A 15,042-nucleotide genomic window follows, 5' to 3' on the forward strand; every position below is an offset into this window, starting at 1 on the left:
CTTATTAGTTGTCACATGAGTTTGACAGGGAAGTCTATGAAGTTGAAATCCTGAAAGGCAGATACAGTAAAATGTGACAGAAAATAGTTCAAACACACATTCACACTCACAGTCAGAGCTATATTTGGAAATACTTTTCTTAGAACAGCCTACTTCACCTTAATTTCTTACTTGGTATTTATGTATTTTCTCTCAACAATCCAGAATTAGTGACACTTGATACACATTTCTGAACATATTATGTACACTACGGAATTTCAGCCTGCTAAGTCACACATTGGTAACTTGTACTTAACTAAGACCATGCAAGTCCAATAGATGATGGAGTAAAAAGTAATTCTTCTGACTGGTCATTGAGGCTATACAATTCAAAAAAAAGACAGCAGGAGGGAGCTCTCTCTTCACTTCTGTTCTTTTGCAGAGATTCATTCTTTGGTGTTTTTTTTTGTCTTTTAACTCTTCTTTAAGAGCACTTCTCCAACCATACATCTCTGTTTACGTAACGCTAAATTTTAAGGGAATTTGAAACACGTTTCTATTCCAGTGAAATTAAACATGATTGCCATTTCCTTAGAACTTGCCTATATAAGGGATTTTTTTTACACTAATGGAATTGTGCTGGTCCAAAGACCCAGGGGAGAAATGCTGTACAACGTGGAATTTTGTACAATGGCAACATCGCCTCTGTTCCAAACAGACTATTCACTGAGGGGATTAGATTTTCAAGCTAGAGTCTTCGCCAAAATTGTTGTATATTTCTCCTGCCCAAAGTGCGTCCTGACTGTGGTAAGTTTCAAGCTGCTATTTCTGTTGGGCAGAGAGACAAAAAATGAGGGAGGGAAAAAAAAAAAACCAAACAGGTAGCCTGCTCAAAAGGTATCATTTGAAAAGAAAAAAGGCACTTGAAATGTGGAATTCCAACAGGTTTGATGGATAGGGGTTATTCTTCCATTTCAAAATGAAAATAGAGCACGTCTAGTCTTAGGGAGTATGTTCATTACTCATTTCAGGCACAGAGTAGCTAACAAGACATTTCTAAATGTACACTCTTCTGTTTACAGTACCTAGAGAAGACTGACCTTGTCTTGAGCATCTCCATGGCAAAGCTTTTTCTCAGTGGGCATCCACACCTGCCTCTTTACAGCTGGGGACATAGTATCTGGCTGTTTGTTTTGAGGTGCTCTGGGATGCCGTCTTGCTTGATGGTTTTAGTTGCAGAAGAACATAATTAATGTGTGAAGGAGGTGTGGGAATGGCTTGAGAGGATGAATTTTGTCGTAAGATGTTGTCTGTATGACCAGTGACGGATCGGTAGGTTCAGGTATGAATTGGCATCTGAACTTAAGAACTTAACTTGGGCAAGAACTTCTACCCATCCCAGAGGACCTGATGTTTTTTGAGTATGAAATATACATTAAAGCATGTGTAGTTGCCTTGGTCAGCTTGATTGCTAATATCTCATTAATGACTAGTATGAACTGGAAAGTGTGAAGTCAGCTGGCAAAGTATAAAAGATCATATTCTTGGTCCTAGATTACTTAGACAGTTAGTAACCTACTTGTGTGTTCTGTATGCCTCAGCAAAAATTACTTGTTCATGAGAAAAATATTAGTGACAGGAGCAGACTGGGAAGTGAGGGCATGAATAAACAATATTTCTTGAACTGTGGAAGGGAAGAGATGCTCTCTTCTTGTATTGGAATGATTGAGGTTTTTAGAGGAAAAGATTTATGTTAGAATATGACTTGAAACCTGCTATATATTTCTTCCAGACTATAATTTGGAGTCTCGGTTGGCTTTCTTACAGCTATATCATAGAAGTACTGTGCTCTTGAATTTAACAATCTTTCCATCATAAACACTTAAGATCAAACAGCTGTCTTCATAACCATGTATGCAGTTCCTATTCATGTCGGCATGACTTACGCATGCTTGGTAAGAAGACCAGATTTCGTACTGTGTAACCGAAGAGAGTTGCATTGTGTTTTCATACTTGGAAAATGTTCTGAGAGCTCTGATCAGAGATGGTGCTGATATTTTTATTACTTCTACAAAACACTGATGGCTGTAGTATGACTCAAGTGTGGGTTTTTAAAGCCTACACCTGATGGAAATACTTCCCCTCTCCTTTTTTTTTTTAAATCCAGTAAGAATAGTTAAATTTAGAAATTTTTGCAGACCAGACTTTATCATCCAGAAAACTGAACAATAAAGGTGAAATTGAAATAAATTAGATCTTCCCCTTTGAAAGAAATGCAAACAGTAAACTGTCGAAATTGAGCTTTAATTTTTTAAGGGTTAACAATATAAATTATATGAAAGGAAATACATCACTAAATTACTTCCAGCTGCCAACGTCCTGAAGCCTCTTACATGAAATTATTGAAGAGATACTTCCAACAAATTGCATTAAGCTCACAACTGTGTGATATTCTGGAACTATGATCTTTGGAACATACTTGTCTAACCATTTGGTATTACTGGGTCCCATTTGGGCAGCACTTGAAAAAAAAAGTGGTTTCAGGCCATTGGTAGTTAACATGCATAAAGGTTACTGACTACAGCTACTTTAAGTAATGTATTTTAGTTGTTTTGTCTTTCAGAGGTCAGCGAATTATAATGTAGTCAATGAACATTCTTGTGGAGAAAGTGTCCAAAAGAAGCTGCAGAATATAAGGCTCTCACTCTCTGAACTTCCTTCAAACATAAGATAAAACTTTGTACAGCTGAAAACATCTTCATATAAAGTTCAGGATCTTTACTATTTTATCTTCTGCTGTAGTATGTGTCATTTGAATTGATGCAAATTCTTGTTGTTCACTGGATTAGTATTTGTAGAAATTTCTTTGTGCTAGAAACAAAGGGTTTTGAGGAACAAATGTAATTTGAAACTACAGAAATTAGAAGAGAAGGAATCACATTTTTAAGGGAGTGTGAATTCTCTGCTGCTAAATACATAAACTTACTTCATTGGCATTTGTTTTATCTTGTGTGTTACAGTCACTGGAGCAACACATGCAGCAATAGAGATAGCTACAATAACCAACTTGTATAAAGTTGTTATTGGACCACATTTGCTATAGCTGCTCTGATTAATATTTGTTAATCTACTCATGCCTGCATATTAGTGTTTTGTTGACTTCTTATATATTCTTTATATAATTCTTGTGTCATTTAAATAGGGGGAAAAGTAAATTGTCGGCTTATACTGTTTGATTAATTACCTTATATAGAACTTGTTTTAAGACAATAAAGTGGCAATATAGTGAGAAAGCTTAGCTTTTGTCTTACAATCAAAATTTCTGGCATTTGCAGTTTTGTGTTAGTTGCTGCTTAATTAAAATGTATAGCTAGCCTTTAGGGACAGGAGTGAGTTGTTTCCTAAGTAGATAATTAATGAATTTTTAAAACGGTACTGTATAATATGGATGAACAGAAATGAAGGGTTTTGGAAAGGCTTGTCTGCATAGCCAAACTCAACAAGCGTACTTGTTCAGAATAACATACAATACAATGAACAACATGTGACTACCAGAGAATAATTTAAGTGGTGAATCTTCAGAGAATTGATGATGGAATTTTTGGACAAGGTTGTTTGCCTAGTGTTGTTTTGCCTTCTGTGAGGGAAGAATGTTTCTTAGTTTTTTTTTTTTTATTTAGTAGGAAATAAACTATTGCACTTACAGTGTGGGGAAAAAAACCCTGCAACTCCCGAGTTGTATCTTCTAAAGTAATTTTGGGAAGAGAAGTAGTGAAGTGAAATGTAGATAGGACTTTTAAATGCATGTTTGTCCTGTACTCATTTGGAAATGAGAGGTCTATAATAAAACAGTAAGATCTAACTGTAATGTCAGATATAAAGGAAAGAGGGTAACTCACCTATTCTCAAATGCACTTAACATTCAAGTTAGTTTCAAAGGAGGTTCAGTGTCCCTGTCCGAGATAATTTTCATTCTTTTTTTCGCATCTGCTTAGAGGTGTGTTTCCTTCCCAACCTATTCTCTGTTCTTCCAACCAGCAAAGAAGAATGTAGCAAAGCATTGGTGAGGTGGCCTCATTTTGTGTTTAGGTAACTCTGACTACCTCCCAAAAAGTGCTCTGATTGATGTCCTTAAGTGGAGTTCATCAGGCTCTTGTTTTTTTGGAACCTCATGCTAGACCTACATCCTCTTTCAGAGGTGAAAAGAAAGAGCTTTATCTATGAAGCCATCTAGTTTCCCCAGGAGAGTTTAAAGGAGAAAACAAAACAAAAAAAATCATGTAGTCAAAGTTGGGAAAACTGGAATTAGCATGAACTTTCATTAGTCTTCTCCTCTGAAGAAGCAATGTATTGCTGAAAAACAGGAGGAGTATGTGCTTCCAGGAAATTCCTTGTAGACAGTTTATGCTTTTGAATTATAGACCTGACACTTTCTAGTGGCTTTTACTTAGTGTGTATGTTACTTCTCAGGGCGTAGTCTATTGCAGTGAATTAGGGTACATTTTTACAGTTTATAATAACTGATTTAAAAACAACAACACATAAACGCTGAACATGTAATAACTGGCTTTTAAGTTTTTTTTGTCTAGCATAGTGTTTTATACCTACCCACAAGCTAATAGTGTATCTAATGATTCACAATAGACTTTACCATCTCATCTGCATCGTATTGTTATTCTGTATCTTAAATTGCTGTTGCAATCCTGCAGGTCTCCTCATAGTTGCTGGGTTTCTTCTCTTGAGTTCCCTAGTACAATTCAGTAGGATATTCAGTATCTCACAAAGGGGATGTAATGATGGACAAGCTGTGTTGATGCACTATTTATCTTAGATTTTTTTAAAAAAAACTTTTGTTAGGAGTCTGAATACTAGAATTGCAAAAGCTTTTAGTTGTTGATAGCTGGCGGATGCTTATGTACAATATGTCTATTCTGAAGAGCAGAACTCTTAACTGAAGTCCAGCTTATTAAGCATCTTTATCTGCACCATCTGGAACCTGCTGTTAATCGTACTGTATAGATGGAGATGGGGATGCATCCATATGCACCACAGTGAGGTGCATATTTTCTTCACGGAACGCTTCCTGCACAGAATATAATTACAGTGAAACAAAGAGCTTTTTCTTAGGTGAGGAATACCTGTATGTTCATTGTGAATAAAGTTATGAAATTGGTACGTCGTTAACACAGTAAGATTTCCTGAACGGCTGTGTAGAATGAGTAGATAAATGTTTCTTTTAATAGAGTATTATTACCTGTTACTGAAAAATCACATAAATGATACATGGTACCAGAACTTGTTTTTACAGGACAAAATACATTTATACCTACTGTGTTTATTCCCTTTTATTCCAGATTTTTTTGTTTTTAAAACTGCATAGTCATCTTGAAAAGCATGCTTGGGAATGTCAACTTTAATTTCATGTAATAGAAATAGTAGATGTTTTCAATGGTTTTAAGTAGCTTTAGGATCCAAGGTAGTGACAGCACTACAGTATTCAAGTGAGCCATTAAACACGAATTTTGTAACATTCTCATGTCCATCAAAGTACTATTCTATGTAGGGCAAAATGTTTATTTTATCACGTTATGTGGAAATATTTAATTCTCACAGATTTCATATTAGGGGAAAATACAGTTGGCTTTAAACATATTTTGCAATATTTTTTCTATTAAAAATTCTCAGATACACAGATGTGACCATTATAAGTTTTATGTAGATTGCCAGTGCAGATAAAATTAGATAAATGGTAAATTTTGTAGCAGAAATAATGACAGGACAGTAAGACACTGGATAGTAATCTGATAAATGCCCAGTGTTCTGCAGGATAGTGAATGTAAAGCATTGTTTGTTTTTTCACGGGTCTTATTTTGTCATAGGATTAATTCCTTTCAGAGGGGGATTGTTTTCATTTTTTTTTTTTATCAGTAGAGAGCTTGCCTGTGAATAAATTAGCTTATTTATTCTCCCACAGTAAGTGTGCATGTATGCATGCGTGGAGGGATAGGTGGTGGAACTATTCATGTAATGTCCTGTGAAAACGGCAAAAATCTCCCATGTACTCCTTTTTTTCTGTAACGCTGGTGATCTGTGAACGGAACTCTCCTGTGGAAGGCCTGTCTTAAGTCTGAATCCAGCAGGATCACTGCCAATGTCAGGGTTTCTGCTCCAAGCAGCAAGATCTCTTGCTTCCCCTCTCTGGCTTAGTCCTCCATATTTTCATGATACTTGGGCAAATGTGTGTGTACCCAAACCAAATTATTAGTGGTGGTGTTTATTCCAAGTGCTTGAAGGGAGCATTTGAGATGGTGAAAGAGTTTGTAAGGTCTTACAAGCTGGGGAGAACTGGGACGTGGTCAGCCAGTGCCCTGCCTGGGGGATACCTTTCAGGAGTCCTCCAGGGAGGAACAGACAGGCATATTTTGAATGAAGTGCTTTAGCGTTGCAGGAGACTGGGAAAAGTATGCCAGACATAAACTAGTGACCGAAATTAGTATTTGAATACAAACAACAAGTAGTCTTGTTGGTACTTTGTTTTCAATATTTTTCTCATGTTTTCTTTATAAAAATGAGTCACATTAAAAAAAAAAAAATTCGGTGTAACTCATGATTTTGAGTGCCTTCTGATTTCGAATTACTGGATTTGAGAGCTCTTCTTAAAGGGCTCAGTTTTATTGGGAAATGCTGGCATCTTTCCTGTCTCTTCCTAAGCAATGTGATTCATTCCAGAGGTTCTAAAATGAGCACCTAAAATCACAGGGCATTACTGAAAGTATTGCTCATCATCTTAAATGCAAAACTTAAAAAAGCAAGGACATGTTATACAGGGGTTTTTTCATTTTTTCTTACTAGCTGCTGGGACAAAAGATAGAATATATAAGGAAGCCCTGAGTCGATATGTACAATCTTGGTTTACTTAATTTGAGGGTTAAATCAGAAACCTTAGTATGAGCAATTAATAAACCCTCCAGGGTCCTTGTACAGAAATAGTTTGTAGGATCTGGTCATTAGTTTGTTTCCAATGAGTGCTTGCTTTTTACATCTGTTAAAATGAGTGACAAAATTCCCAGAGACTTCCCTGACACAGGATCGGGCCATGCTGTGGGGAGGACAGCAGCCACTGCATGGTAGCTTTGACATATTTGGTGTGAGGGATTGTGAGCGACTTCTGTGTCTTCTGCAAACGGTCCTATTTATGGCTTCAAGGAAAAAAAGCAGTTAGGGTAACACATATTCATTAGCACTGTGGTTGAGAAGAAGCTGTTAAGGTTGTGGAATATTACAGGTTTAAAAGGGCAGCTAAAGAGAAATATGGGTACTATGAGTTATCAATAGCTAGGTATCAAAAGCTTCCTTTTGCCCTCCCTTTCTCCCCCACCTCCTTCCCCACCTTCTTTTCCTCTTCTGTGGTGGAAAAAAGTTTCATACACTCTGCAAACAAGGGTAACACATTAGTTTGGGAAGTATTGCATATCAGTAGCGTATAGGTCAATGCCTGAGTTTTATGCAAGATATTTAGGGACAAATGGTAAGCTTTTATGTGCTATGTGGTAACTGATGCAAAACTGAAGGGAGAAAGTCTTAACAAATAGTGAATGGCTTAAGTGTTGCTGTTCTCCAAGCGTGCGATATACATTTATGGTGCAACAATAAACTGCATGTTTGTCACCTGTCATCTCACGAATGCTTGTAACTAGGTAACAGCTAATTTCCTTTTTAAAATGCATCTACTTAATGTTGATTTGAGATGTTCTACAATTAGTTGTTGTTATCTAGTACTAGATAACTTTCTCCATACCTTTAATTCATCTTCAGTGGAACCTAGCCAAGTATAGATTTTCATGGTTATAAATCTAGTTTTGCTGTGAAGGGAGGTTGAAATTCCGCCATATAAAAAACGTTCAGTTCACTGATGTCTAATTAGAAACATCGGAGGGCATCTTAGCACTGCTTTCCAGTTGTGCACACTGAGTTTTACCTTGTTTATCTCAAATATTTTGTATTGCATGTTAATAAAATTTTTACGTCCCAGTAGTACAAAATAAAATTAAAAAAAAGGCACCGCTACAATCCTAACTATTCTATGCAGATGTCTTCCAAAATTTACAGGTACAATTTTAGTGGTGGTGGTTGGTAAATAGATTTTTTTTCACTTATTTATCAGCAGACTTGTTTTTATATGTATTAGTGACAGAATGGACTAAGCACAGCTGTAAGTTATTGTATTTCTGTAGAAAATGGAAAATAGTGTAAAATCATTTTTGTTATATGTTGGCAGTTTTTAAATAAACTTTTCATCTCCTAAAAAACCTCTTGTTTTGTGACAGCTTATTTATCCTGGACTCTGATTTCATTGCTTACCAACAGATATCATTCCTAAATATTGCTGATCTCTTTTCAGTGATAAACTGGTTTTAAAAGGAACTGCATTGCATCTTGTGAATTCAGGGGATGGCAGGAGACTTACTTTTGGTCTGTTTAAACATCACCAGTTAAGATTTTTTTCAAATGCGTTCCTACATCTTTTGTTCAAGCTTAGTTTATGGAAGGATGGAGATGAAGAGCAACTCTTCCATATAAGAAACTTCTTTCTGGCAATACACAGCTGGCTGCACTGTCTGGAGTTACAGAGCTTGGAGAGCTGAATGATGCTCAAGTTTCTGTAACTTCTTTAAGCTTCAGGATGATGTTCAGTGACATGCTTGCCTTTCTTAAAATCTGGGATAGCTTATGCCAGTCTTTCCAGGGTCCATACAATTTCTGTGGTGTTATAATTGAAGGGAAAACATTTCATGGATCTTAAAAGCAGGTAACTGCCCTCATATGTTCAAAAAATATACTTTGATTCATATTAAAGATAGGTATAATATAGAAGCATGGTACTTTTATCCTAGTGGATTGCTTTGAGAACATAAATTTTGCTGTATAAATTTTATGAGACCTGAAGATGAATCCTCAAGTGACCCCAATCTGAACTGGATGGAAAGATGCTCGAGAGACGTCTTTTCAATGCTCATTGATTTTGTAAACTTTCTAATTATGCAAATATATATATGCATTAATACCTGGATCCACAGTATCGAGGTTTTAGATCTGCAGTTAAGCTCTTCAAATAGCATTCTACTTCATGTATAGTTTTGTGTGTTCATCAAAAATTGTTTATTGTTTATCAAAACCGACAACATTAAGATGTCTTTGATAGACTTGAGTTAACGCTGCAGTAAATTTGCTTGCAGTCCTTGTATATCAAGGCAATGGGTAGCTCTCTAAAGAGCTTACATTCCAGGCTGTTATCCAAATAATTCTGAGGTTCATACAATTTAAATAATTAATAATTTACTAAATTATTAAATATCAATATAAAAGAATATTGAATTGTTAACAAAATGTGTGGTTGGGCTTCATTTTTTTTATCTAAGCAGTGGCTATGTTAGGATATTTCAGTTTAACAGCGTATGTAAAAATTCTTCAAATAAAGTTAGGCACTTTTGTATATTAGATATTTTACAGTGCATGACTGGCATCGTAGGTCCAATAATTCTCAAATTTACTTAAATGTTTTTCATTTTGTCATCCTGGTATCTTGTTCATCAGATACACAGGAAAAATAATGAGCTAACACCACATACAAAAAGAAATAAATGAGCTAACACCACATACGAAAAGAAATGAAAAATGTCATGTGTCTGCATGGTCATTCTTTTCTACTTGCACTTTGTAATATTTATTTGTTCATTGGTATAGGGTTTCAAATCTTCCACTGTTTTCCAGTTCCAGTAAACGTACATGTTGCCCAGCTACTAATAAGCATATGAAGACCTCTAGAACTCCTTTGCTGGCTGCCAGAAGGCAGCGGTGGCATTTTCTGTTTTTTTCAGAGACATGGAGCAGCTGGCTTCTACCCTGCAGTCTGTTTGGGGCTGCTACACCTTTGAAAAGCAAGCTGTGGATTCAGCCTCTTCCTTTGCAACCGAACTCTTGAAGCACCTTGGGGAACTGCTTTTCTGCGGTGTCTGGTAAAGAGGGAAAGAAAGGAAGCGGAAATGTTATGTCAAGAAATATCTCAGTAGAGAGGGGTAAGTTGGTGGGGCACAGCGTGAAAAAAAGCATGACAGAAGCAGCTTTGTCATTTGGCTAAGCCTTGACCATTACCTACATGAGAGGTATCGGGCATGCAGACGCCTTGAAAAGCCAGGAAAGCAGTGTCTAAGGGAAAAAGACAGCCTTTTGAGCACAAGCGTGTTTCGATGTTTGAAGTGGAGCGTTCGCAAGGGAGGTTTCTGTTTTACCGTGGGACAGCTTTTTTTATTTATTTCTCTTGCATATATTCTCAACTCTGACATGCCCTGTAGTATGAGTATTCCTCTTGCCAAAGTAACCTTTCCTGGTGGCTTATAGCTCAAAAGGCAAGGTGGATAACACATACTTTTAGCTGCAGAACCTGTGGGATTTCTAAGGTCTGGCTTTCTTTATATAAGCTTGCTTGTTTAAACAGAAATATTACTCTGCCTGGCACCTCCATCTGACTGGAAAAAGTGGCATCACTGAAGGTGCGTTTAGTGGTTTCCATGGCAATCAGTGATTACCAAGTGGAGTTAAATAGAAGAATGGAAGAGAAAGATCAGTTCAGCTGTTTAATTATCATTATCCACCCTGAAGCTAAAAGCATACATCTTCAATTGAACATGTACAGGCATGAAACAAAGTAAAACTGTAAAGCATCCCAGTTCTATAGTGTCACTTCAGGTTAGCATATCTCTAGATGCCTGTATGGGAGATGACTCTGTTTTTAGCCAGGGAGATTCGTCAGAGCTGCAAGCACATCAGCGGAACCATGAAAACTTAGTAGCCACTGATAATCTGTTGATCTTAATTTCTTTCCTCGTTGGGATGGCTTCACTACTGAAGGGCAATATGGCTGCTTCTGAGGCAAACGGAAATAGGAACCTTTCTTTCCACGCATAACCATTGTCTTTACATTGTGCTGTCTACCACCGCTTTGCTCCTCCCCATCCCCACTCATGCACATTCCTTCATCAGCCTGCACAGCTCCACCAATGCCCTCGGGCATCCCCGACCCTCGGAGTTGCATCCTCATCAGTTGCAACTTTCCAGTTTGCCTGCAGTTTCTTAAGAACCCATCAAATAGCGTGACTGATGAGGTCTGTTTCTTGCCTTTGTCTCTGTTAGTTCATCTGTTGGGTCTGTGTCTCTGTGTGTGCTTGTTTATTACTTCCCTCCTTACTTGTTCTTCCCTTTGGTATTGAGAAGGTCCTTGACCAGATACCCTTAAGGGAGCAGAGGCTCTCTCCTTCTACATATCCTTGCACAAACTAGTTTGTCTGTTTTCAGGGAAGTTGAAAACCTTGCTTCAGTGTAGTTTATCATATCCTGTGATAGCTTTGTTCTTTCTGAAGCCTTTTCAGTTTGACTGGAAATACAAAAGCTTTCAAAAAGCCTTGAAAAGGAATAATTTATTCGTTCCTACAGTCCCAGCAAATGCAGCCTGTTCAGTTTAGCAGTGCTTGACTTGGATTAATAGAGAAATTAAAATATGCTTCCAGCTGCTCCATGTGGGATTGCAGCATCTTATAGAACTCCAACTACTGCTCTCATTGAGGAATCAGGAGAGTGGGTGGCAGAGGTGAGAAGTATTTTCTTAGGGGCTAGAATAGAGATAGAAAGGGAATGACATGAAGTATAAATAGATTAATTCCCTTTCTGTCTTGTAAGACTGGGTTTTCTCAGTCAGCAGTAGGTCTTCAATTACAACAGCCCAAATCTTGTGTGAGAAAGAGAGCATACTTGCATTAATGAAGTGGATGCCACCTGGTTAAAAATAGGAATGCAGACTTAAAATGCTTATTGGTACACAAAAAGGCAAAGCTGGAGGCACCAAGTCATATTTAGGAACTGGGAAATGAACTGGGAAAATGTCAGTTCTTTGCTATCCCTGGTAACAGTACTAATCACGGCAAACTTACCAGCACATGGGTGAAGCTGTCAGATCACCTGTGGGACCTAGTAGGAAGTAGCACTGGCATCATCTGTTGGTGATTCTGGACACTGAGGAGAGAGAAAGGAAGGTACGTACCACCATCCCTCTCTAATTAGAGGTTTCCATAAGGAAAGCAGAAATATTTCCCTTAAACCTGGAGGGCAAAGGAGGGGATGAGGAGCAGCCTACTTTAGGTCTTTATGTCACACTTACGTCACACTGAATGTAAGACGGGCTCACTACCCCAAAGGAGAAAAACCTGCTTTACCGCTGCAGGGCGCGAGCCAATGGACCTGCTTGTCAAAAGGTCCGAAGCCTGATCTGTCAGTGTTGTGAGGGATAAAGGCTGCTTTATACTGAGTGTTTCTGGGAGTCTGGCTATGTCAGTGAAGTTGAGCCTTCCTTACACCTCCCTGTATGGCAACTAGTTTGCAAGATACTGTTCTACTTGTTTTTCTCTCCCTTTGTTGTTTTCTGAACCAAGGGAATACATTTTCTCCCTTTCTGTAGTGCCAAAGGTCCAATAGGAGGAATAAGGAGTATGTCCCCGCTCAGGCAAAGAAGGTAACTGTGTTTGAGTATGATACGTGGCAGTGAAATGCGCTAAGCAGTGTGCTGTGGCACAAAACACGAGTGGTTTTCTATTGTTGTGCTTAGCGTTTCGGTGAATCTGCAGCAGGAGGACAGTATTTCATCTGGCATTTTGTGTTCAGCACCTGCCTGCTGTGACTTCTGTTCTGAAGAGTTTAAGTCACGTTGTGTGTTGTGAAAGGGCTCGTTAGTTACACTAAAGCAGATCATTAATGACCAAAGGTAACGGGAAGAGAGAAAGGAAACAAAGCTCCTTGGTCTTATAGGTGTTGATCCTCGGAGTGCCAGCACTTAATAGTTGGTGTTTTGTCAGCCAGCCGTTGCCGTGGCTAGCATCTCTATCCTCAGGGAGTCTACACTCTGTTTACTTCATATTGGAATGAGTGGGATTTTGATATTGATATCTGATATATAGGATTTGGTGTTTTGTTTAAAGGCAATGAACCTAGCTATCAGTGCTTTAATTCCATGTTTTGTAGTTTTCTCAGTTTTCTATGAAATAAAGCAATACTGGCCATGGTTTGTTACACAGGTTATTAACACAGCAAAGGTAAATAACCATTAATTTTGATCCTGCTTTGAAAAACTTGGGACCTTTGTATACAGAGCACTTAATGATCTCTGTCACATTTTACATAGCCCTTCTAACGTTCAGCACAAAATTCCTTTTCGGTGGCAGTGCTGTGCATTGCTTGGCATGCCACAGCTCCCGCTAGGGACCCAAAACCCAAGGAATACTGTCGCACAAGAATCCTGCGGAGGAGGCACCTGGCACGTAGCCTCCATCGGTCCTCGGTCACGCACTCAAAGGAGATAAAGCCAGTCTGCATGGAAATTTTCTATTCCAGTTTGAGTGATCGTTGTATTTCTATGTTTTTCAATAATGCAAGAATATATATGCATGTATATGTTACGTTTTGTTATTTCAGTCTCTAAATTCCACAAAAACTGTAGATGGAAAGTGCTTAGATTAATGAGTAGCAGGCATCATTTTTACTAAGACTGCAATGTTGTACCTGCAGCAGAGAAGCCATTGCGTTTTTGTGATATACCACATATGAACCACAGTATTCACCCTCAGTATTGATACTTTCTGTGTGAACATATCACATGTAGAAAAAAACTTTTAATAGGTTAACTGTTTAAACTCCTACCTACCACAGTTTGCTTCCAAAAGTGCTAGTGAAATTAATTTTTGCACAGGCTGTTTTCACAGCAAGGCCTCCAACACCGCAAGTTCTGATTTCAAATGCCATTTCCCTTTTCATGCGATTAGCTACATTGTAACAATTAAAATGCAAATAGTTGACAAATAGCAGAGTCTTGCTATGCATTAATTATCTGTGAAGCATATTATTTTCAGTGTGGATCAATATAAAGAAATAATACTATAAATCAATAAAACCAGGTTTCATTTTAATAAAAGTTAATCTAAAAAAAAAAAGTACTTCCTTCTTTCTTCACTCTTTTAACATATTTCCATTTATTCTTATGGTGACATATTGTAAAACCGTGACAAACAAAAAAATCATGAGAGGTTTGAAATACCAAACTACCTTCAGCTAAAATTAAGCTAAAGTAAAATGAAGAGAGTACACATACCTGTAATAGTTGGCTACATCTTTACAGCAAGACTTAATATGTTTTTAAAGAAACTGAGCTGTCAATACTTTAAATGTGCCTATACTGCTTTGGAAGCATGTCTGTCTCCTGTAACTCCTAAGAGGGACAAAAATGTAGATCTAGGATCTTCCTCCTGTCTTCCTTCTTTGTGAAAAAATGTTTATATATGAACATTTATGTACCTATGTACAAATTTTCAGCAGGATCCAAATTTCGTCAGAATAATCAAAGATCCCATTTCCTTAGCCAAATCCATAAGGCTGCCTTTCAGCTTAACTTGGTTCATATGTTAATGCCAGAACATTTCTCAGCTAGCCATTCACTGGCCCCTTTCACTCTTTTCACCTCTCCGAACGACAGTCATCCTTAAACCCCACCCAGCAATCTTACTTTGCAAGAGGGAAAAATGCCAGGGGAGAGGAACTGTGCACGAAGTACGTCATCCTTCAAATCTACGGCATTTTACATCTCGGTTGTCACTGCCACCTACCATTTGGTGACTGGTGTTTATGCGTAGTCCCCCATTAAGTGAAGCTTTTCCAAATGGAGGGTATAAAAGGATCTTTCCATATGGAACGTAACAGGCGTATCTGAACTTGATCTAAACAAGCAGGTCTCCTCCTGGGCCACTTTGCTTTGGCAAGGAGGGTGCTCCATTTTCAGCATGCAGAGTAACACAGCATTTAGAAGTTGACTTATCTTTATGTTTCACCATCACCTTAAAAAAAATGTGTCATAACAGACATCAGATACATTAATAGCTCTTAATTTCAATCAATGCAAATATTAGTGTGAACACAAGTCTAGACAGACCATTGTTTTTCATTTAGTCCATTCCTTCTGTGTTCTCA

Source organism: Phaethon lepturus, unplaced genomic scaffold (genome assembly GCF_000687285.1).
Source record: "Phaethon lepturus isolate BGI_N335 unplaced genomic scaffold, ASM68728v1 scaffold6368, whole genome shotgun sequence".
In the NCBI taxonomy this organism is placed as follows: Eukaryota; Metazoa; Chordata; class Aves; order Phaethontiformes; family Phaethontidae; genus Phaethon; species Phaethon lepturus.